The sequence below is a fragment of the Leptonychotes weddellii genome, chromosome 8, assembly GCF_054177405.1.
Source record: "Leptonychotes weddellii isolate Sample4059 chromosome 8, ASM5417740v2, whole genome shotgun sequence".
In the NCBI taxonomy this organism is placed as follows: Eukaryota; Metazoa; Chordata; class Mammalia; order Carnivora; family Phocidae; genus Leptonychotes; species Leptonychotes weddellii.
Genome location: NC_138376.1, coordinates 81,388,478 through 81,412,769, shown reverse-complemented (window position 1 = coordinate 81,412,769; position 24,292 = coordinate 81,388,478). Strand labels below are relative to the sequence as shown.

The window sequence follows — 24,292 nt, the reverse complement described above, 5'->3', positions numbered from 1 at the left end:
ATATTTTAATACAAATCACTTAAGGCAATAATGGATGACTGAATTTTTATCCTTTAAAAATGTTCCATGTATTACTCAAGGATTGGGCCCAGTTAGTAAGGATGAATTGATCATAGGTTTTGAAGTGCTGTAATACTTAACTCTTTGTGCTTAGATTCTAATCAATTAAGATTCAGATACCCACATCTCTCTCTTCTCATATTGCTCATTACCACTGTATTGCCAACTGCATTCCATCAATACTGTTGTATTCTATAATTATCCCTTCTTTATCCTTTTACAGGAGTCAGAATTTTCGTGTGTGTGTGTGTGTAACACCTTAGAGGACCTTTAGTTACCAAAAAATATTCATCTGTGCTTGTGGTTTGAAGAGTTGAATGAATGTTTTTCTAAAAATAGCTGCCTTGGAGTAGGTTTTTAAAATGGGCACTAGATGTTAACCATTCAGATAGTTGTTTCTGATTTAATACTTACATGAAGTTCTAGATACAAATCTTTAGTTCATGGAGTGCAGCTGCATTTGCTTTCCTTCCTATGACTCACCAAAGCTTACTCAAAACCTTTCATTTTTTTCTATTTTTGTATACTGAAACTTCATTTTAACAAATACTTAAAAATAGTTTTAAAAATTACCATTCTTTTGGAATCTCCTTGGAAGTTTATTTCATTTGCTCCAAAGATTTTTTTTTTTAAGCAAACTGAATTGGTTTTATTTCCAGAGTAGTGAGGCTAGAGATAGGTCTAGTAAGTATTATACCATACTCTAAAAACTTAACAGTAGTGTTTTGAATTTTTCAAACATTGATAATTCGCATGAACATATTCTGTATAACATTTAATAATTACAGGGGCTTTGTTCCAGGTGCTTTCTATATCTTAAATTGTTAAATATCAACAAGTAAATGAAATTTATTTTATACTCAAAATAGAAATGGCTTCACAAATCTGCTTCACCATTTCTCTCTAACTTGAGGTTATTTCTTTTTTGTTGCTATATACTTAAAAGGATTGTCATTTATTTTCACAGGACTAATATAGTATATACAAAGCTTTTATTAAAAGCATTTTTATGTAGTACTATTATTTTTAAGTATTATATATTTTTCTCACATACTTTTTGTTCTGTAGTATCCATGATTAAACACAAGAGTGACAATAGAGTGTGTATGATACAAGTTTGTGAGTACATAGAAAGGAGCTCCAGAAACAAGCATCTAAGAAATTGGTAGTCCTGGCCTTAGAATTTTATATAAAATTATATAAAGCTATTTTATTTTATTAAAGATTTATTTATTTATTTTAGAGAGAGAGAGAAAGCGTGAGCGGGAAGGGCAGAGGGAGGGGAGAGAGAATCTCAAGCAGATGCCGTGCTGAGTGCAGAGCCCGACATGGGGCTTGATCCCAGGACCCTGAGCTGAGATCATGACCTCAACCTCAGTTGGATGCTTAACTGACTGTGCAACCCTGACTTTAGAATTTTAATCTAAATTTAAAAGTACTCCTGCATTTACCTGGTCCACCTAGGAAAAAACTGGGGTGGAGTTTGAAAAATATGCTGCACTGTACAAATAAATATAAGGTAGAAGTGGAGTCCTAGAACTGTTATCATGAGAAATAGTAGCAGGTGAAGCTGTGTGGTGTAGTGGAAAAAACATAGTTTTGGAACATGACTGAACTGGATTCAGCCCTGGCTTATGTCATTTATTAGCTGCTGTTTGGGCATGTTAACTACTCAGACCTTCTGTTTTCTCATCAGCAAAATTGGGAATAATAATAGCTATCTTGTTGTGAGTCTTGAATGAAAGACTTAGGTGACAACAGTTTTATTTCTCCCTCCCTAACTGGAGAATAGGAAATATCCTTGGCAAAAATAAACATCCTTTCTGAAGCAAAATATAGATTAATTTTGCATTGAGTTTATTATATTTCATTAATGAATTGCCGGTAAAATAGGATTGACTAATGGGTTAGGAGTTTGAAGGAACTAGTGGTTGCTGATTAACATGTGGCTCTGAATTAGATTTTAGAATTCTTGAAGTTGGTTTAGTATACAGGAGTTCAGAATATGAATATAATTGGCCGCTGTGGATGGGTTACAAACCCAGGCAAAGTAGAAAATAGGGAGCCGAGGGTTTCTTAGATGAGTGGGAATAATATCTGTCAAGAGGTTTTGTAATCTCTAAGTCATTTTAACAATGAATAAGGTACTTTCACTTTTTTTTAAGATTTTATTTATTTGACAGAGAGATAGCGAGAGAGGGAACACAAGCAGGGGCAGAGGGAGAAGCAGGCTTCCTGCCAAGCAGGGAGCCCGATGCGGGGCTCAATCCCAGGACCCTGGGATCATGACCTGAGCCGAAGGCAGACGCTTAACGACTGAGCCACCCAGGTGCCCTGGTGCTTTCACTTTTTTACTCTTGGCCAAGATTAAAGGAGAAACATCTGGGAGTGGTAGATCTCCCAGAATTCTCCAGTATACTCCTCTCCATGGGTAAATTGGCTGCTGTTTGTTTAAGCAGGCATTGCTGCTACTGGAACCATGGGAGCACTTAGATGTCCCAGTAGTTAGGGGGGCTAAGACAAATGTTTAGATATGGTGATGCCCAGTCTAGTTTTATGGATTATAAGCAAGGTGCCTGGCTCTTTATATGCCTGTCAAATCTCGAAATCTCACTGAATGGCAGGTTGGTAAGTTTCCTGCAGATAGGTAAATTCTAACCATCTGTGATAACGGAGTCACAGACCCCTTAGTGGCTTCCCATGTTCTGTAGGATACAGTGTGGCCTGTGTGTGGCAAAACACTCTGTCCTTCCTTTCTAGTCACTTCGGCCACTCTCTCCACTTCTACCCTAAGCTGTAGCCATAGGAAGTAAACCATCCACGTTCATATCTGGTAAACATTGCTTAACTCGGACTTTACTCAAGTATTAGCCTTTTTGATAAGTATTCTGTGATTTCTCCAGTTTAAATTGCTCATTCCTCCAGCTTCCTGTCTCTTCTAAAAATCAGAAGATATGACACCATTGAGTTTTCATTCTCCATGGGTCTTGATCAGCTGGTGTCAAGTGGTGGCTGCTTCCTTTAGACTGGGCATATGTTGTACATTTTAAATATATATAAGTATATTAAGTATATATATAAATATATACATAAGTATAAGTCAATTATTCCTCAGTAAAGCTGGGAGAAAAAAGATTGGGCATATGTTCTTAAGTTCGCCATTTGAGATGCATCAGTTACAGCTGACAGCTTCATGGATTAATTGACCTATTTGGATCCTTTATTTGGGCCTCTGATTTCCATATAAGTGTTTCTAAGACTATGATCTTTTTGAAAGAGATGACTTTGTCTTTATATTCCTATTGCCCAGCATATACTTGACACATATAAAGCCTTCAATAAGTACTCACAGAATTTAATTGAATGGAGTAAAACCTTTCCCAACCAGAGGACTTTGCCTTTTCCCTCACCTTTGCTTGAGTCATTACTTAAATGCACTTAAATTGTAGCAGGATTGATTAAGATTAGGTGGGGCAAGTTTTCCTGGCCTATAACATTTGTAGGGATGGATTAGAGAGATGCTATTGAGTCTTTTTATTTTGAAATCTTCACAGGACTGGCATACACCTTCTTGAAGACACCAAGAAGAGTAGTATAAAGTTCCTTATGAGGCTGTGCAATGCACTACTGAGTGATCAGAATGCTTCAGAAGATTTTGACTATATGTAATATATAGAATGAAAATATATTAGCTTTCAGAACTGCCCAGAAACGGAATTCTCGCTCTTTTCCATTCCTGCTTTTTGCCCCTTGCCGTGCCAGCCATGTGCCCCCTGCGCCCCTCGCGGCCATGCCTCGCAGAATTGAAGAAATCAAGGACTTTATGCTCACGGCCAGGTGAACAGAATCTGTCAAGATCAAGAAAAATAAGGATAATGTGAAGTTTAAAGTTCAATGCAGCAGATACCTTTATACCTTGGTCATCACAAAGAGAAGGCAGAGAAACTGAAGCAGTCCCTGCCCCCAGGTTTGGCAATGAAGGAGCATCAATGAAACTGGCACACTGATTTGAACTGTATTAAAATTTTAAAAATTCTAATATATATGTATATATATTAGCTTTCAGACAGTATAGATTTAGGATTTGAAAACAAATTCTAATCGGCAGGTGTACAACTTCTGCAAAATATGAAGAATTTGTTATTCCATAATTTGCTCCTCTATCAAAAACAGCTGTCTACAAATAGTGCTTCATACTGTTGGCAAGTTCATTACAATGCAGGAAGCAAGTCCTGTTTCATGTGATTGTGCTTTGTAAAAATAATTTAGGTGTAAGCTATCTGCAAACCTTTTTTTTTTTTAGTAACAATTCTATCTAAATCCTCATATTTTGGCATTACACACGAGTGTCGTAAGTTTAAATTCTGGAACATCAGGCAGAAATATAAGAAAGGGCTCATTTAGGATGGAATGGCAAATGTTCTAATTGGGAGAGTCCTCATTTTGATTTCTGCCCTCCTGCCCCACCTCTTAACCAAAAACCAGAGCAAAACATCTGGAGTTATTTAGGCAGTATAAATATTCTTAAAAGAATGGACCCCTAATCATAAAGCCTTTCTGGCACTGAAGGATGTTTTTGGATAGAATTCACATGATTGGTAAAAATATCTTTGAATTCGTAAGGGCTCACGCAAGTCGTGAGTGCAGAGTTTGGGAGTATGGCGGGCTGAGGCTGATGGAATTCATCATAGGCTTTTATCGGAAAGCAGTCTGTTAGTGCACAGGGGTTACTCTCTCGACTTTTCCCTTAGAATAGTTTCCAAGAAAGGTAGCTTATTTCCTGTTAAAATGATGGTTGTTTCACTTTGAAAGGAATGTGCCATAGGTATAAATTTAGTTTTCTCCTTTAACGTGTTTAAACAAGTTTTGCTGCAGGGAGACAAAGAGAAAACAATTCCCTTTAAAGCCCCTATCTTCATCCTCTGCTTTGTAGTTCTGTCCATAAGACAGAAAGTAGGCAGGAGGAATAATAGCTAAGCATTGAAAAAAACCACACACACATTAGTGTCAATTAAGGAGGGGAATTGAAAGGTATAGTTGTGTTGCAGTTAGTCAACCAATATTTATTGACCATCAACTGTGTATTAAAACACAATGACAGGTTTGTTGAGATAAAAAGGGTTTCTATACTCTAAGGACATAGAATATTCTTGAGGAACCTAGTTGTAAATCTGTGAAGTTCAAGTGATAATGTAAGATAAAAATAATTTCATCATAATTGTTAGTAATTGCCAAATGGAAGATTTAGTTAAGTGTTACAGGAGTTCAGGTCAGGGATAGACCACTGTGGGCTGACTAAACCGGAGGGTTCTGTGGAAGAATTTGAGCAGCTGCTTGAAGAATGGGTAGAATTTGGATTGATGGAAAATAGGAGGAAGATAATTTTGCCCTTCCCTTTCACTAGAATACCATGTGTGGAATTCAGGAAGAGTAGAGTTAGTATCATGTTAATTTTGGGTAAAAATCAGCAGTTAACCATGTGGGAGAACTTTAATGAACCTGAGAAAACCTCTTGATGATTTCAGCATATTATGTTTCCTTAATTCAGGCCTATAAAACAAAAACAAAACATTTTTAAGACATTGGAAGGCATAGAGAAATGATGCCATCCAGAATATTCACTGTGAAAGCATCAGTATTTATATCATTAGACTTGGACATTTCAAGCAGTTTCACTGAGGGAAAGAACATACACAAAGGAGCCATGTGTCTCCACTTGAGAAACCTTGACTTTGAACTGCACAGAAAGCTCGGGTAACTCCAAAGCATCAAATAAGCTTTCACAGATTCTGATCTTCATACAAATTACCAATATAAAGAGGAAACTGTTTTCTGTATGTCTTCTTTCTTATCCTCAGAACTAAAGTGATTATATTTTTCTCAAGATCAAGTTAAGATATTCTTTTCCTTCTATTTTCTTTTCCCTTTTTCCTGTTCATCTTTCCTTTACTATATATTTATTGTAGAGTACTCTTGTGAGTGCATTTTAATAAATTATCTATTTAAAAATTCTAAATCTGTACTCATTGCTATTTACAGCTAGATATAATAGAGATGTAGAGGTTATCAAATTTAGGGTGAATGGGCATATACAGCCCTTGGATTGCATGGATTTTTTTTTTTTCCCAAAGATTTTGTTTATAATTTGACAGAAAGAGACACAGTGAGAGGGAACACAAGCAGGGGGTGGGGGAGAGGGAGAAGCAGGCTTCCCATCGAGCAGAGAGCCCGATCCAGGGCTCGATCCCAGGACCCTGGGATCATGACCTGAGCCGAAGGCAGATGCGTAACGACTGAGCCATCCAGGTGCCCCTGCGTGGATTTTTTTTTTAAAGGAAATCTGGTCAAGTTTTGTTTGTTTTTAGGCTGGAAATGAATGGTGTCTCTTCAGGAACCTGGAGAAATCATAAAGAAAAAGCAAATGTTTCTGTATCAGAGAGGATAGTTTTATTTTTTTCTGGGAGACTAAAACAAGTAGGTTTTTAACATTATTGTATATAAAAATCTCTAGTTGAAAAGAGCCTTCTTTATTCTTTAGTATGTGTTACTTGATTTTAAAAATTAATCTGATTTTTATGTAAAACATGTCACTGTTAGACAATATAGAAATTTATTTAAAAAGTACCCAGAATCTTACCATCTAGAGATAGCGAGATAGCCTGCAAGACTATAAAAATGAGTTTGTCCATGTGTGTATTTTGTTTATATAGCAATATATAGAGGATTGCTTTTAATGTTCAATGAACATAATTTTTAACAACCACCTTGTATTCCTTGTACGGATATACCATAATTCACTATCCTGTTTTGTTGGATATTTTTCCCCCTAAATTTGATATAATGTCTTTTCCTAGCCCTAGGTCCCAAAGATGTTCTCCTATGTTTTCTTCTACAAGTGTTAGTGTACATGTTAAATACGTGCAGTTTATTGTATGCCAATTACACCTCAGTAAAGCTGCTTAAATTAAAAACAAAATTTAAAAATAAAAGTTTTATAGTTTCATGCTTTACATTTAAATCCGTGATCCATTTTGCATTTGTTTTTGTGTATAGCATGAATTCTAAGTCAAAGTTCTTTTTTTCTCCCCCTGTCTGTGAATGTCCAGTTATTTCAGCACAATTTGTTGAAAAGACTACCCTCGCTCCACCAAACTGCTCTTGCACCTCTGTCAAAATCAGTTGGTGTATTTGTAATGACCCATTTCTGGGTTCTCTGTTTCATTGATCTTTGCTTCTATTCTTCTGCCAATATGACACTGTCTTGATTTTGATGGCTACGTGGTGAGCCTTAAAATCAGATAAAGTGATTCCTCCTACTTTAGTCTTCTTTTGCATAATTATTTTAGAATAAACTTATTTATATCTGTCATAGTTGTTGTGATGGTGGCAGCAAAGCCTGGCACCGCTCCAGACTGCCTGTGTGTGGGACTAGCTATGGCTGAGGCCAGTAGAAGGTGACAGTACGTGGTTGCGGTGAGCTTCTGAACCCCAACTGAGCACACGATGGAAGGAAGAATTTTTTAGGGAATAGGAAATGGTTCCTAATGTTAAACAGACATGACATCATTTAACATTATTTTTGTAGAAAATATTCCTTTCATGGTATCAATAAGACTATTACATAGCATTTAAAATGGCATTATCTTGCTTGAAAGCAAAGGTGTAGATGGCTATGGCTAAGTACTCAAGGACCCTTCTGTTGTTGTTTTCATTTTATCCACTGTTGTCAGGGACTTGGGTTTAGGTTTCTACAGCAACCACAGTCTGGACTACATAATACCAACACTTTGTGTGCATGTGGTGTTAACGCCAATGCCTTATACAGTACTTGTGGCAGAGTTGCAGTTGCTATGGAGATCAATCTTTGGACACACTTGGTTGATAACGATGTCTCTCATTTGTGGATTTTCCTGCTGAAAGAATATGAAGTGGTGCTATGAGTTGACCGAGAGGTGCATGAGACTTGATCAGTAATTCCTCTATAGCTGAGAATATCACATTTGAAAGCCTTAAGTTACACATTTGCTCACAAACATACTGAAGTGTCTATGTGTGTGTTTAATAATATATGGCTTGATCCCTGGAAAGTGGAGTGAAAATATGGCTTCAGAGAACACATTATCAGAGGAACTTGGCTAGTCAACACCATTTAAAGAATATACTATAAAAAATTCAAAGACCAGATATCTTACGTTGTTTTAGTAGTCATAATAAAGTCAATTGTCAGTAGAAAAGGGAAGGACACACAATTCTTCTTGCGAACTACTCTAATTTGAATATGGGGCCTTGGGTAGCAGCTAAGAACCTTTTTCCTGGAGCATCGTTTCTCTGAAGAGTCCTTTGAACTCCAGAAATGAGAAACATTGAAGAAGTAGAAGAAATGATTTTATTTTTTCTTTTTCTTTGACAGTGCCAGTTAAACAAGGTTTCTGTCCTAGACCTAAATTTAAGCTAAGGCAAACTGTTGTTGAGTGTCCTCAGAATTCTTGAAAGAGATGTAGTTTTAGGTTGATAAACATTTTTGCTTTGGGGCGCCTGGGTGGCTCAGTCGTTAAGTGTCTGCCTTCAGCTCAGGTCATGATCCCAGGGTCCTGGGATCGAGCCCCGCATCGGGCTCCCTGCTCCGCGGGAAGCCTGCTTCTCCCTCTCTCGCTCCCTCTGCTTGTGTTCCCTCTCTTCGCTGTGTCCCTCTCTGTCAAATAAATAAATAAAATCTTTAAAAAAAAAAAAAAATTTTTTTTTCTTTGGGTTAGAGAAACTTGTCAGTCATGAGTTGTTACGCCAGAGTAGTGGTTCTCAACCCTGGCTGCACATTAGCAGGTGCGGCTTTAAGAAAGTACTGATGTTTGAGCCTAACAAAAACTAAATCAGAATCTCTGGGAATGAAGAGAAACTATGGCATTGGTATTCTTTTCTCTTTTTTTTTTTCTTGAAAGGTGAATACTTGATACTACCATGCAACCAGGATTGAGAGGGCCGCTGCAGCAGAGGCAGTTTTCATCTAGAATCTTAAATGTTAGCTAAATTTACATATTAGAATGCTCAATAAAAGTAATATGAACATTGCAGAAAGTTTAGAAAGGGCAGTCTTACCATCCATGTTAGTTTCCTATCGCTGTTGTAACAAATTACCACAATTTTATTGGCTTAAAATAACACAAGCTAATTGTCTTACTTTTCTGGAGATCAGAAGTCCTAAATGGGTCTTATGGGGCAAAAATTAAGATGTCAGCAGAGCTGAGTTCCTTCTGGAGATTTTAGGGAGAATGCATGCCTTGCCTTTTGTGACTTCTAGAGGCTGCCCACCTTCCTTGACTTGTGGCCACATCACTCCAGCCTCTGCCTCTGTCGTCACATCTCCTTTTCTGACTCTGACCCTCCCGACTTCCTCTTATGAGGATCCTTGTGGTTATATTGAGCCCATCCAGGTAATCTAGGATAATCTCCCCATCTCAAGATCTTTAACTTAATCACATCAGTAAAGTCCCTTTGCCAAGTAAAGTAACATTCACAGCTTCCAGGGATTAGGACCTGGACATCTTTTGGGGTAGGAGGGCATTTATTCAGCCTACTATACCAGATTAACACAAAGATTGTCACTTTGGTATTTTCCTTCCTAGTCTTCTTTAATATGCATATTTTTATTAGAATATGATCATCTTGCCTTTATAATTTTTTATCCTTTTCTGCTTAGTTTTCATAACCATCATTTTGAATAGCTACATAATAGTCTGTCCATGATTATACCATATTTAACATTGTCATTACCCTGTAGTTGGATTTTTATGTTATTTCAGATTCCTATTATTGATAGATCAAGCTGTGATAAGTATTTTTATCTATAGATCCTGGGATGTGGGGTACTGAGCTAAATATATTTTTTTAAAGATTTATGTATTTATTTTAGAGGGAGAGAGAGGGAGAGAGCATGTGCGAACACGAGTGAGGGGAGGGGCAGAGGGAGAGAATCTTCAAGCAGACTCCCCACTGAGCATGGAGCCAGATCCCAGGACCCATGAGATCATGACTTGAGCTGAAGCCAAGAGTTGTCTGCTTAACAGACTGAGCCACCTGGGCACCCCCTGAGCTAAATATTATAAACCTTTTTGTAATGTTTAATTCAGACTCTCAAATTATATTTTTGGGAAGAGTTCTAATTGATTTCCAACACTATCAGCAATGTATGAGAATACCAGTGTCACTGTATCTTTGCCAGTATTGGTCATTATCATTAAAAAAAAAAAAGACTTCTACTAATTAGGTGAACAAATGTTATCCTGATTTAAATTTAATCTACTTGAAAATTTTTTCCATGTTTCTGTTTATTACTCTTTGTGTGTTTTGTTTGTCTAATTCTCCTAGAATGATTTATTAATCTTTAAGACATCTTTATATGGTGAAATTATTGCCTCATATGCTATAAATGTTTTATACACACATTTATAAATTTTTAATTGTTCTCACCTGTTTTTTTCCTTTGTGATTCTTCTTTTTTCTATGCTTAAGATTTTTTCACCTAACAAAAGTTTGTGGTAAATATTCAATTCTATTTTCTTTTACATCTTTCATGATTTAGTCACTGCCCTTAGCAAATTGCTAAGAAGCTAAGAAGTTCAGGGACTTACCGAGTTCAGACTTACTGTATGACTTACTGTACCAAGCAAGTACCAAATGAATTTGGTTCTGTTTATATAATTTATCAAAATTAGAAACACATTTTTAAAAGGATTGGAGAAGAAATCTAGCAATTTTAGTGCAGTCCTAAGATGTTTATTGCCCTTTGCTAGAAGGTTTATTCACGATGCTGTCATGTTATGTGTTCATGCAGATAATTGAGAATTATAGTAAGCTATCTTAGTCTATGATAAACAGACAGGATGCACTTTAATTACATTCTAATTTATTATCTGGTAAAAGTACCTTGCTAACAAATCAACCCAGATATGACTTATTGGATAGTCTTTGCACTTAGAGGAATAATCAGTCTGTAATCATAAACAACATGAACCGTTCATCTTGTAGATTGCTATTATATTTATTACGCTCAAATGCCTGCACTGGGTTTCTTTCCTGTTTGCTTCCCATTTCATGACTTATATGCCCCTACCCTGTCTGCTGTAAGTTGGTGGTATCCTGGGCTTACAAATTCATTCTCTTCGGGATGCCTGGGTGGCTCAGTCAGTTAAGCGTCTGCCTTGGGCTCAGGTTGTGATCTTGGGGTCCTGGGATGAGCACCGTATTGGGCTTCCTGCTCAGCAGGGAAGTCTGCTTCTCCCTCACCCTCTGCCCCTCCCCCTGCTCGTTCTCTCTCTCGCTTTGGCTCTCTCTGTCAAATAAATAAATTAAAAAAAAATTCATTCTCTTGAAATACGAGTTAGGCACATGCCTAGGAACAGAGTTCTCTGTTACTTTACCATATGAGTAAAATGCATTTCTCCCCAGTTACAGTAAATAGAATAAACTGTCACCATGATGTACTAATACGTGATTTATTCCTTGCTGCCCCCCGATAAGAATTAGCACAATTCTAATTCTATAAAGAAAAAATTTGCCCCCCAGAATAGCCACCACATCCTTTAATATCCTGTGTTACTTTGCCCAGTTCCAAAAAGGAGGTATGCAAGTTAAGCTGAAACAAGAGCCAGCCCCTGTTTCTTTCCTTTGAGACAACCTTGTACAGAGAATTGGTATCGGGGAGTGGGTTTCACCGAGCGAATACAGTTCTCTGGTGCAGTACCTTCTTTAATTCTACCACTTAGGAATAAACAACCTCTGGTACGAGTTCCACAGAATAATGTAGAAGTTTATAGCATTACATTACCTCAGTTGACCCAGATTTTTTTAATACCACTGTGTTTGGTGGGCTTTGGAGTGGGGCTAAAGTTTGGAAGGTACAAAACAGAGTAGAACCACCTAAAGAAATGTGTAATCCACCTCCTCAATGGAGTTACAATCAGGAGTTGTTATTGCAGACACTCTTTTTTTCCCTCTACCTTAATGATTTTAATTGAATTTGCTGATCCAGTATCTTTAGCAAACAAAGATAATAATCCTTATCTTTTTTTTAAGATTTTATATTTATTTATTTGACAGAGAGAGACAGAGCGAGAGAGGGAACACAAGCAGGGGGAGTGGGAGAGGGAGAAGCAGGCTTCCTGCTGAGCAGAGAGCCCGATGCGGGGCTCAATCCCAGGACCCTGGGATCATGACCCGAGCCGAAGGCAGACGCTTAACTGACTGAGCCACCCAGGCGCCCCTAATAATCCTTATCTGAGAGTAGTATCCTCTTTTTATGAACAACGATCTTATACCTGGAAGAGACCTCACTAGTGCTTTTGGTCTAGCACTGTGACAACAAGTGTGCCTATAATTGTACAGCTGATGAGTGGTAGATAGGACCTCGGATTTCTGCATTTCAGTGCTAGGATTTTTTTGTTTCCATTCTTGGTCCAAATTTGTATTAAAAAGGAAGATGAAAAGATACTGGTCTATTTCACTTACCCTCTTTTTCCATGTTGGAAGTTTGTTTTGGCATGCAAATCAGTTTAGGTGGACTTGGAAGTTTTTCCATTCTGAAGATTTCTGCAGGAACTATAAATTTTTTATTTTTTACCTAGGAACTGCTCAGTTAATCACTTCTGTGTGAGAATCCTAGTTTTATTTGGCTCTAGTCTGGTAAAATAGTGGTGTAAAATCACCTTTCTTCTTTCCTTTTTGTTTAAGCGTTCTCTCTCAGCCAGGTCATGTCTAAGGTCTTCCCTTAAGATTTTGTGATTATGTCCCTTGAATGCCTTGCCTTAGTCCGTGTATGTTCTTCATCCTCACAGTCCCCGGTTTCTGGAATGTCCCACGGGATATTCTCCTTAGGGCCTGTTCAGTCCCACTTTGGATCTGACTGAGGCATTGCTACTATTTTATTGACTCCTCTGTTCCTGGAACCCTTTTGCTATCGCCTCAAAGCTGGATTCTGTGTGCTATCCTGTCTGAATATTAAGAGAGAATTAGTAATAATTTTTACCCTTACTTTTCTACCAAGGAAGCTTTAGATGGATGCTTCTGTTGGAACTAACCCAGAAGAGACCATATTTAGTATTCTGAGATCAGATTGAAGGGAGAGAGAGAGAGAGAGGTATCTTGAGAAGACGCAGAAGGATGTAGTTCTGAGCAGCCAGGGGCTTGTTTTGTGCATCCTATTTAGGCAGCTGCCTATTTCATGTGGCTCTCCGGCTGTGCTTGAGAATGTTCGCGGAGCTAACTCCAAGCCAAATCCTTCTCTGAAGCTACAGCCTCATTTGCTTTGGAAAAAATTTACTTCATGTTTGCCATCCTCTTCACTCTATAGCTGTTACTATATAAATTATTCAAGAACCCCCTTCCATGACTATGTTTGATCTCCATTTGAGGAATAATAACTATGCAGTTATATTCTGAATTTAGTGGCATGTTGACTTTCAGGAAGACCCTTTTAGGATCAAATCAGAGCAAAATAGTTATATTTCACCATACTGCAATGTAAGTCCCCCTTTGGCTTCCAGTCTATAAATTATAAAATACTCCCCAAAATAGATCTTACCAAGATCACTAATGACCTCCATATCACTAAATCTAATGGATTTCTTTTAGTCTTTGTTCTAATTGTATTATTGACAGTTTCTTTTTTCTTGAAAAACACTTTTTACTTGATTTTCTTCCGACTTTCTAGCCGTTCCTTCCCTGCCTCTGTGGCATAGGCTTCGCCAGGTGATTAAATGTTGCTGTGCCCTCTTATCACTCTATTCTATCTCGAGTTTATCCCTCTGGATCCTTCAGTTACCAGAAACGATCTGCATTCGTCTAACTTTACCCACCTGGCCTCCTTTTAGTCTACCTCCTCCATTCCTGAAGAATATGAAAAGTGGATGTGAACAGGGACGGCTGGGGGGCTCAGTTGGTTAAGCGTCTGCCTTCGGCTCAGGTTATGATCCCAGGGTCCTGGGATCGAGCTCCGAGCTCTGCATCAGGCTCCTTGCTCAGTGGGGAGCCTGCCTCTCCCTCTGCTGCTCCCCCTGCTTGTGCTCTCTCTCTCTCTCTCTGATAAATAAATAAATAAATAAATCTTTATTTATAAAGCTTTGTGTTTTTTTGGTTTTGTTTTTTAAAGATTTTGTTTATTTATTTGAGAGAGAGAGAGAGCATGAGAGGGGGGGAGGGTCAGAGGGAGAAGCAGACTCCCCACTGAGCAGGGAGCCCGATGTGGGACTCGATGCCAGGACTCTGGGATCATGACCTGAGCCGAAGGCAGTCGCTTAACAACTGAGCCACCCAGGCGCCCAATAAAATCTTTTTTTAAAAAGTGGATGTGAGGGGCGCCTGGGTGGCTCAGTCGTTAAGCGGCTGCCTTCGGCTCAGGTCATGATCCCAGGGTGCTGGGATCGAGCCCCGCATCGGGCTCCCTGCTCAGTGGGGAGTCTGCTTCTCCCTCTCCCACTCCCCCTGCTTGTATTCCCTCTCTCGCTTCTCTCTCTCTCTGTCGAATAAATAAATTAAAAAAAAAAAGTGGATGTGAATATACTGAATTTCTGAATTTTCAATTCTGCTGTATTAGTCTGTCAATTCATGCACCAATATGACATTGCTTTAATTGAAGATTTATGGTATATTTTAATATCTGGAAGAGCTAGTCCCCCCTCATTGCCCTTCTGTTTCAAGGTTTTTCAGGGTCCAATATGTACTTTATAATTAGTTTCTTTAGTATTTTCATTTAGATCGCTTTAGTTAATAAACGAGGTATGGGAGAATCAGCACTTTATGATGCTGAGACTTCCTATTCGAGAACATGGCATGTTTTTCAGTATGTTCACATCCACTTTTATATTCTTTTTTTTTTTTTAAAGATTTTATTTATTTATTTGACAGAGACACAGCGAGAGAGGGAACACAAGCAGGGGGAGTGGGAGAGGGAGAAGCAGGCTTCCCGCCGAGCAGGGAGCCCGATGTGGAGCTTGATCCCAGGACCCTGGGATCATGACCCGAGCCGAAGGCAGACGCTTAACGACTGAGCCACCCAGGCGCCCCTATATTCTTCAGGAACATATGACAATATAGACATATCAAATTGTTATGCTGTGTTTTATATTTAAAATGAATAGAATGTATTATATGTTAAAAAAAGAAGAAGATAGCAGGAAGGGAAAAATGAAGGAGGGGAAATCGGAGGGGGAGACGAACCATGAGAGACTATGGACTCTGAGAAACAAACTGAGGGTTCTGGCAGGGGAGGATGGCTTAGCCCGGTGATGGGTATTAAAGAGGGCACGTTCTGCATGGAGCACTGGGTGTTATACGCAAACAATGAATAATGGAACACTACATCAAAAACTAATGATGTAATGTATGGTGATTAACATAACATGATAAAAAATAAATAAATAAAATGAATACAATGTTATATGTTAATTATCTCAAAAACTTTTTTTAATTTAAAAAAAGAGAAATACAAGTTGAAAAATTTTGCCGTTAATATTATAGACAAATAGATATATTAAGAGAGTTCACAGAAACACAATAGAAAAATGGGCTAAGGACATGAACAGATAGTATAGATGGCTCTTTTTTTTTTTAAGATTTTATTTATTTATTTGAGAGAGAGAATGAGAGACAGAGAGCACAAGAGGGAAGCGGGTCAGAGGGAGAAGCAGACCCCCCGCTGAGCAGGGAGCCTGATGTGGGACTCGATCCCAGGACCCTGGGATCATGACCTGAGCTGAAGGCAGTCGCTTAACCAACTGAGCCACCCAGGCGCCCTATTTTATTTTAGAGAGAGCGAGCCAGTGAGAGAATCAGGCTCCCCGCTGAGCAGGGAGCCCGATGTGGGGCTCGATCCCAGGACCCTGGGATCATGACCTGAGCCGAAGGCAGACGCTTAACCGACTGAGCCACCCAGGCGCCCCTAGATGGCTCTTAAACATATGAAAGAATGCTCAATCTTACCTTAAAAGGAGAAATGCAAATTAAAATTTCAATAAAATACAGTTTCTTACCTATCACATTGGTAAAAATCCAGAAGTTTGATAAACCAATCAGTTGTCCAGACATTTTCACACATTGTTGATAGGAGTGTACAACTTAGCAGTGTTTGTCAGAATTATAAATGCATTTATCCTATATCCCAGGAATCCTACTTACAAGATTGTCTGTACTAACATAATCCAATAGTAGTTGTTGGGCTTTTCTTCTCATCCACAAGGGACTGGTTAGATAAACCATGGTACATACTAACAATGGAATGCTATGAGTTGCAAAAAAAAAAAGAATGGATATATTAAGTGAAAAAAACAAGGTACAGAACAATACTACCTTTTGTGTAAGAAAGGAGGGAAGAGTATGTGTGTGTGTCCTCATATCAGGATAGACACACTACGTAAGAAAGACTAAGACTGATTACCTACAGGGGTGGAGAAAATCAGGTAAATAGTGACAGGTTGGGAGTGTGACAGTATACCTTTTTATTTTATATTCTTTTGATTTAAAAATACCCACAAATCTGATCATCTTCTCTCCCCCTTCTCCTAACTTTAGCAGTCTCTGTTGCTCCGAGGATTGAAACTCCTAATGTGAAGAGCAAAGCCAAAGATAGCTTGTTTCTTCAGCCTTAACACACAGCATGCTTCCCTTGTTTTCTCTGCTTTGGCCACATTGGCCTTTTTTCTCTGCCTCAAATTCATTGTGTTTCCTTCCATCACAGGGCCTTTACTCACACTGTTCCTCTAGCCTGGAGACTTCACCTAGTTAGAATGTGCTTATCCGTTGATATTGACAGTATGTTACTTCTGCAAAGAAATCCCCTTAGATAAGGTCGAGTTTTCTATGCATTAGTAGCACCTTGTTCATCTCCTTTCTAACTCTGGTTTTAAATGCAGTTGTACATTCTTTGTTAGGATTGTTTAATGTCTGTCTCTCCACTAGAAAGTAAGCCTCTTGAGAGCAGGGACCATGTCCACTTTGTTCAGAGATAAAGGTACCTATTTCATATGGTAGTGAGCGTTAAGTGAGATGATACCTACTATGTGCCTAGCGTGATGTCTAGCACATAAACACAATGCTAGCTAGATCCCACTGTATATTGTTTTGTTTTTAGTAGAAGGAAATGATACTGTTTGTGAATAAATTAGCTGGATCAAATTTAAGGAAGAATTTTGACTCTCCTTGGCAAGAGAAAGGGTTACCTTTGGAAAGGAGTATCTAGTTTGTGATAAGAGAAAGAGTAAAAAGCTTTTATTCCTCTACTATTCTTGGTTACTGTATCTAAGTCAAACTCAAGAAAGCAGCTTTTTTGCCAAAATTTTTTTTTCTCTTTCCAATTATATTTCTTTTTTTTTAAAATTAAATGGCAAGCAGTTTAAAAAAAAATAGACAATGGGCGCCTGGGTGGCTCAGTTGGTTAAGCGACTGCCTTCGGCTCAGGTCATGGTCCCGGGGTCCTGGGATTGAGTCCCACATTGGGCTCCCCCTACTCGGCGGGGAGTCTGCTTCTTCCTCTGACCCTCTCCTCTCTCATGCTGTTTCTCTCTCACTCACTCTCTAATAAATAAATAAATAAAATCTTTAAAAAAAAAAATAGACTGTTAAAACAGAAATTTTCAATTGGAGTCTTATACAATTGAAGATCTGTATTTGTTATATTAACCAAAGTTGTAAAAGTCTAGTAGAATTCAAGACAATGAGATCCTAGATGATACAACAGACATTTCACGTTAGGGCATAGGGAAGAGGTTTATTGTGGATCACTAGGGTCATATTCCCTATCATGTGATTTGTAGGGTGTCTTTGAAGAGTTTTAAAAATTATATTATAGCTGCTTAATAATTACAATTAATAGCTGCCACATCTCAGATCTTCACATTTTGAAAGCTGGGAGATTATTTTAACATATTTAAGTGCCAGATTTTTACTTTTCATATATTAAGTAGGTATTAAGAAAATTGCCTTTTTGAAATACAAATTAAAACCACAAGGAGATATCACCCTACACTGTCAGAATGACTAGAATCAAATAGATAAGAAACAACAAATGTTGGTGAGATTGTGAAGAAAAAAGAACCCTTATGCGTTTGTTGGTGGGACTGTAAATTGGTGCAGCCACTATGGAAAACAGTATGGAGGTTCCTCAAAAAGTTAAAAATAGAAATACCATATGATCCAGTAATTTCACTACTGGCCATCTTTTGAAAACACTAATTTGAAAAGATAAATGCACCCCTGCGTTGATTGCAGCATTATTTACAATAGCCAAGGTATGGAAGCAACCCAAGTGTCCATAGATGATAGATGATAGATGAATGGATAAAGAAGATTTGGTATATATTTACAATAGAATATTACTCAGCCATAAAACAGAATGAGATCTTGTGATTTACAACAACATGGTTGACCCTAGAGGGTATAATGCTAAGTGAATAAGTCAGACAGAGAAAGACAAATACCACGTGATTTCACTGATACGTGAAATTTAAGAAACAAGACAAAAAAAGAGACCAAAAAAAACACCAGGCTCTTAAATACAGAGAACAGCTGGTGATTGCCGGAGGGGAGGTAGGTGGGAAGATGGGTGAAATAAAGGGTATTAAGAGGTACAAACTTCCAGTTCTAAATAAGTAAGTCACAGAGATGAAAAGTACCATCAGTAAGATGGTAGTGTTTGGTGACAGATGGTGACTCCACTTTTTGTGGTGAGCGCTGAGTAATGTATAGAAGTGTTGAATTATTATATTGTACACCTGAAACTAATATAATACTGTATGTTAATTATACTTAAATTAGAAAAATAAATGAAAGTTACTTAAATATAATTTACATACAATAAAATTAAACCCATTTCAAGTAAAAAAAAAAAGATAAATCAAGCAGTTGATGCTCTTGTAAAAACAATTGCCTTTTTGTTTTACTCTTTTGGTTTCTTTATATTTCTTGAATGTTGTCTGCTCCCTTGCTCTTAGGGAATTGTAGTCCTTAGATCCAAACTGAGATATGCATAACTCAGAAGTCTTGTTTTCCTTCATAACTTGGTGAAGGATGCACATGGAGCGCAAAAACACAAATGGATGTCTGTGGGCTACTTGGGGTTCTCAGATCTGTTTTGTGCTCAGCTTGTAGGGTAAGTTGAAAAGTCAATTTCCAGCCTTTTTTGAAAATTCAGAAGGCACAGCAATAGTGGACTAGCATTACCATGTGGCAGCAATCAGCAGCAGTTGGTCGGTGTGTCAGATGCACTCCAGGCTGCCGTAGCTTTCTGTCTTCCCCTGTCCTTCAAGATTCATCCCTGTTACTTCATTAATTTATATTCCTTGCCTGGCTTCTGGCTTCTTTAGGTAGTTGAGATTGTGACCTCAGGTATGGAGGAGAACACTATTAGGTTAACGGTAACAAAGGCTAAAATCAGTGATCTGCTGAGCTAATTCAGTTGTACAGTCTCAGAGGTCTTCTATCCCTATGGCATCCTGATCAAGGGAGTCTTTGGTCTCCTCTCCTAGCAAATGAGATTTTTTAAATGGCAGTGGATGTCTTAATCAGTACAGGACAGTTAAATAACCATTTAATAAGAACTACAGTACTACCCATACAGGGCTGGTTTTACTGTTTTCTGGAGCTTCCTATAATTCCTCTAAGTTTGTTGAAATATGTTACCTGTTGCTGAAAGTGTTTGAATTTTTTTTTTTAAAAGATTTTATTTATTTATTTGAGAGAGAGAATGAGAGAGAGAGAGAGAGCATGAGAGGGGGAGGGTCAGAGGGAGAAGCAGACTCCCTGCCGAGCAGGGAGCCTGATGCGGGACTCGATCCCGGGACTCCAGGATCATGACCTGAGCCTAAGGCAGTCGCTTAACCAACTGAGCCACCCAGGCGCCCCTGAATTTTTTTTTTTAAGAAAAGTTTTTAAGGGAAGATAACCTGTAACTAACAAGTTGACAAGTTGATTAATGGCACAGAAAACCAGAAATTCCTCACACCTCCAAAACTCTAAATTTTTTCCATGTTTTTTACTGTGGTAAAATATACAGAATATAAAACTCACCATTGTAACAATTTTTGTGTGTACGATTCACTGACATTAAGTATATTACAGTACTGTGCAACCATCACCACTATCCATTTCCAGAACTTTTTCATCATCTCAAATAGAAACTGTGTAATCATTAAACAATAACTCCTCTTCCCCTCCCTCCCCAGACCTGGTAATGTCTGTTTTGCTTTCTCTCTCTATGAATTTGCCTATTCTAGGTACCTCAGATAAGTGGAATTGTACAATGTTCGTCCTTTTGGCTTACTTAGCATAACGTTTTCAAGGTTCATCCATGTTGTAGCGTGTATCAGAACTTCATTCTATTTTATGGCTGAATAATACTCCATAGTATGGATATACCACATTTTGTTGACTCATTTATCTGTTGATGGCCCAAAACTCTAATCTTTTGGCTGCATGTATTTTCCTATTAACGACTAAATAAGAAGATTGATTCTTTTTGGTTCATCATCCACACTGTCTCTAATCTCCCCTGGAGCCTTGCACATCAGCATGACTTTCAGTCCTTGTGGACCCAAAGCAACCCAGCTTCACTAGTGAAGGTGTTTATGTGTATGCCTGCCTTATCCTACCCCACTTCGCTGCTTTACTCTAGGAGTGTAGTGATTTCCATCTTGGTTCTATCTGACTTTTGGTTTTTCTCTTGTGAATTAGACCTTCATGCAACTCCATAGATATCTGGAAGGCTTCGCTTTCTGGTCTCAGCTGTGTCATTCACTAGCTATGTGACTTTAAGCTATACTTTTCTTAATGTTGAAATGAAGAGTTTGGTGTAGTTATTTCAGATTTGTTCTAACTTTTGTATTCTGTCGTTCAAAACATGCTACTTGCTATCTGCATGGGGACAAAAGTAAAAATTGTTGGAAATCCATGTAGGAGTTTATAAATCAAATCAGATTATATATCAGAAAATGTTTGGTCAAGGTGGTTTTACCGTGATTAAGACCACAAAAAGATTTCTGTACAAAGCTGTTGGAAATAGAGTAACTTCAGTGGCGCTATATAGTGAGTGAGAAGGGAGTGAGTTTAGGGATAGTTAACTGGGTCTAAAAGCAGTAAAAGTATCTTTTTTTGAGCATTTTGAGTAATCTCTATGCCCGGCATGGGGCTCAGACTCACAACCCTGAGATCAAGAGTCACATGCTCTTTGGACTGAGCCAGCCAGATACCCCTTGAGATTTTGAAAAGCCAACTTGTTAAAACTTGGAAACAATTTCAGTACATTTTATAACTTTTTGATACAGTCACAAAAGTTACTAACTTTTATTACTTTTGTTTGGGCCTATCTGGGCAGGATACCTGACTAGTTATATCTTGTTATATTAGAGAAGAGGTGGGAGAGTCAGAGGCGGATCCTGATAAATTGATGAAGCTCATATATTTCTTGGTTCAGTAAATTTTCAAAGTGAATCAACCAGATAACTTTGGGAATCATTATAGTGTTGTCACCTTTTTAGTTTACCAAGAAAAACATATTTTAAAAAACTTATTATCTAATATTATCACTATTTCATAAAAGGAAAAACATTCTAACAGTAAAATGTAGGAATTATATCAGAATTGAGGATGGGTTTTAAATAGACCAGCACATTATATTACTGTTTTTCTGGGCACTGTTGTAAACTTGGCTGTGATTCAGTGTTTGTGGATTACTGGCATAGATACAAATGTTTTTGAAATTGAGAGGAAAGGAAAATCATACTTTCCTAGGTTGGCCAAAGGTGGAAAGGATGGAGGAAGAACCAGTGCCAGTGAAGGGACAAGTTTGGGAAAGGAAATTTTCAGGGAGTGAAGAAGATGCATTGGTTTTAGATGTGATGAATATTCAGCTTGAGGTTCAGCAAGCAGTTCAACAGGTTAGACCCAGAGATAAGAATTTAGACATCTTCTGCCTTGAAGTGATAATAGTAATCATGAAAATGGACTGTTTCCTAGGGGGAAAAATATGTGGTTGATAAGGCAAAAAGTAACTTGTTAGAGGTTACAGGCACGGACTTTAAAACCAAACTGCCTGAATTTGAATCCTGGCTTTGCTAGTTACGAGCTGTGTGACTTTAGTGAGGATGTCTTCTTATGTTGTCTTGAGAATTAAATGAATTCCAAGCATTCTTAAAATGCTTAGACTATTGCTTGGCAGATAGTAAATGATATACAAGTGTTAGCTATTGTTATTTGGTAGTGGATTAAAAGATGTCTGGGTAGTATGTAGTAAGTAGTGGCAGGATCCTTTTTTGTATCCTTTGTACAAAATGGATAAATTCCAAAAATCTCATTTTGAAAGTTCTGAGAGCTGTGGAAGCAAAGAGGAAGGAGATAAACTCAAATTTTAGAGAGGCAAGAGCCCTTCTCATATGAACTGAGATGGCCAGCTATTTTTTTCCTGAGAGCAGTTGCCAATATGGGCATGTTCCTAGGATTAGGTTTGGTCCAGGCAGAGGGAGTCCACAGGGGAAGAGAGAAATCAGAAGCGCTTTTAACTGTTGTGTGGGCTGGTTTGACAGATGGAAATCTAGGCAAGCCCAAAATGTACAGACTTTTGTTCCCGCACAAGACACTTGCTAAGTGCTGGGGCAGTGTGGGAGGCAGGGGGCTAGCTTAGAAAAACTGAGTAAAACCTCTTACAGTCTCATGGTGCTTAGACTTGCTAGGTTCTCAAACTCTTGGTTTTAGGAATCCTTTTTAATCTTAAAAGTTATTGGGGGGCGCCTGGTGTTAAGTGTCTGTCTTCTCCTCGGGTCATGATCCCGGGGTCCTGGGATCGAGCCCCGCATCGGAGTCCCTGCTCAGCGGGAAGCCTACTTCTCCCTCTCCCACTCCCCCTGCCTGTGTTCCCTCTCTCACTGTCTATCTCTGTCAAATTAAAAAAAAAGAAAAAAATCTTTAAAAGTTATTGGGGGCTCCTTGCCGGCTCAGTGGTGGGGAGCATATGACTCGATCTCAGGGTTGTGAGTCCAAGCCCCACAATGGGTATAGAGATTACTTTTTTTAAAAAAAAGTTATTGAAAAAAAAAGTTATTTGATACCCCAAGGAGATTTTGTTTCCATGGGTTATATCTGTTGATGTTTACTGTATCAGAAATTTGGAAATTAAAGGTAAGAGATTTTTGAAATCTTTATTAATTTTAAAATAATAATAAACTCATTACCTGTTAACATTAATAAGCAGTTTTTGGAAAAATAATTACATTTTTCCAAAACAAGAATATATTATTGAGAAGAGTGAATTATTTTATGTTTTTGCAATCTCTGGCTTAATAGCAGACAGTTGAATTTTCGTATCTGCTTCTGCCTTCCATTGTTGCAAAGTGTTGTTTTGGTTGAAGTAAAAGAAGAAAATCCGGCCTTACACAGATAAGTAGTTGGAAAAGGGAGGAGTAATTTAATAGCTTTTTCAGATAATTGTGAATATTCTTCTTTGATCCGATGTCAAAACTTGACAGTTGGTAGTTTCTTAAAGGTTAGTTGCAGTGTGGAATCCGAAACCATATCAATGAACTTTTTGTACTTATTACATTAAAATCCATTGTTCCGTCTTGTATTTTGAATGGATCTTTTACCCACCCATAGTTGTGTATCATGCATAGGTCATTTGGAAATACTGGTTCACTGAGGTATGCAAATCTTTCAAATATTGACATGTTTCATTATAAAATATGTTAAAAATTCACATCATATTTGTTTAATATCACCACTGATCTCATTAGAAAAGTCGTAAGTATTGGAAAGTTGTCAAAGTTGTGGTAGCTGATACAAGTTTTCTGCAATTCTAATTTTTGCCTAGAAGTTCAAATTCTGTTGTTGGCAACAAATACTGTTATTTTTATCCTTTGAAGTAACAGGCTCACTGCATTCATTTTTGAGAAAACACCTGCTGAATAGCTAAGTCAAAAGGCCATAATTTGTCTATTGGTTGTTCTTTCAAGGAAAAATGGTATTTTGTGGGGAAAAAAAAAACCAAAACAGCTAACTCAGTTTATGACTCAAAGAATCACGAGTGCTGTTTTTTGTTGAGACAACTACCATACTTTGGTATGCAACAGGATGCTTTATGCTTACTTTCCAATTTGTAACTTGGATTATAAAAAAAGATGTATACTCAGGGATAAAGATTTAATAATATTAGCTACTACTATTTCATCAGGGATTTTTTTTTTTTTAAGATTTATTTATTTAT

The 24,292-nt window shown here is 37.9% G+C and overlaps 1 protein-coding gene and 1 pseudogene across 7 annotated transcripts in view; both read left to right on the top strand.

Moving 5' to 3' along the window:
* PDSS2 (decaprenyl diphosphate synthase subunit 2) overlaps positions 1–24,292 on the top strand; it is a 269,730-nt gene that overhangs the window by 14,959 nt on the left and 230,479 nt on the right. The gene's annotated exons all lie outside the window — the stretch shown is intronic.
* LOC145723067 (large ribosomal subunit protein eL38 pseudogene) lies at positions 743–4,095 on the top strand (annotated as a pseudogene).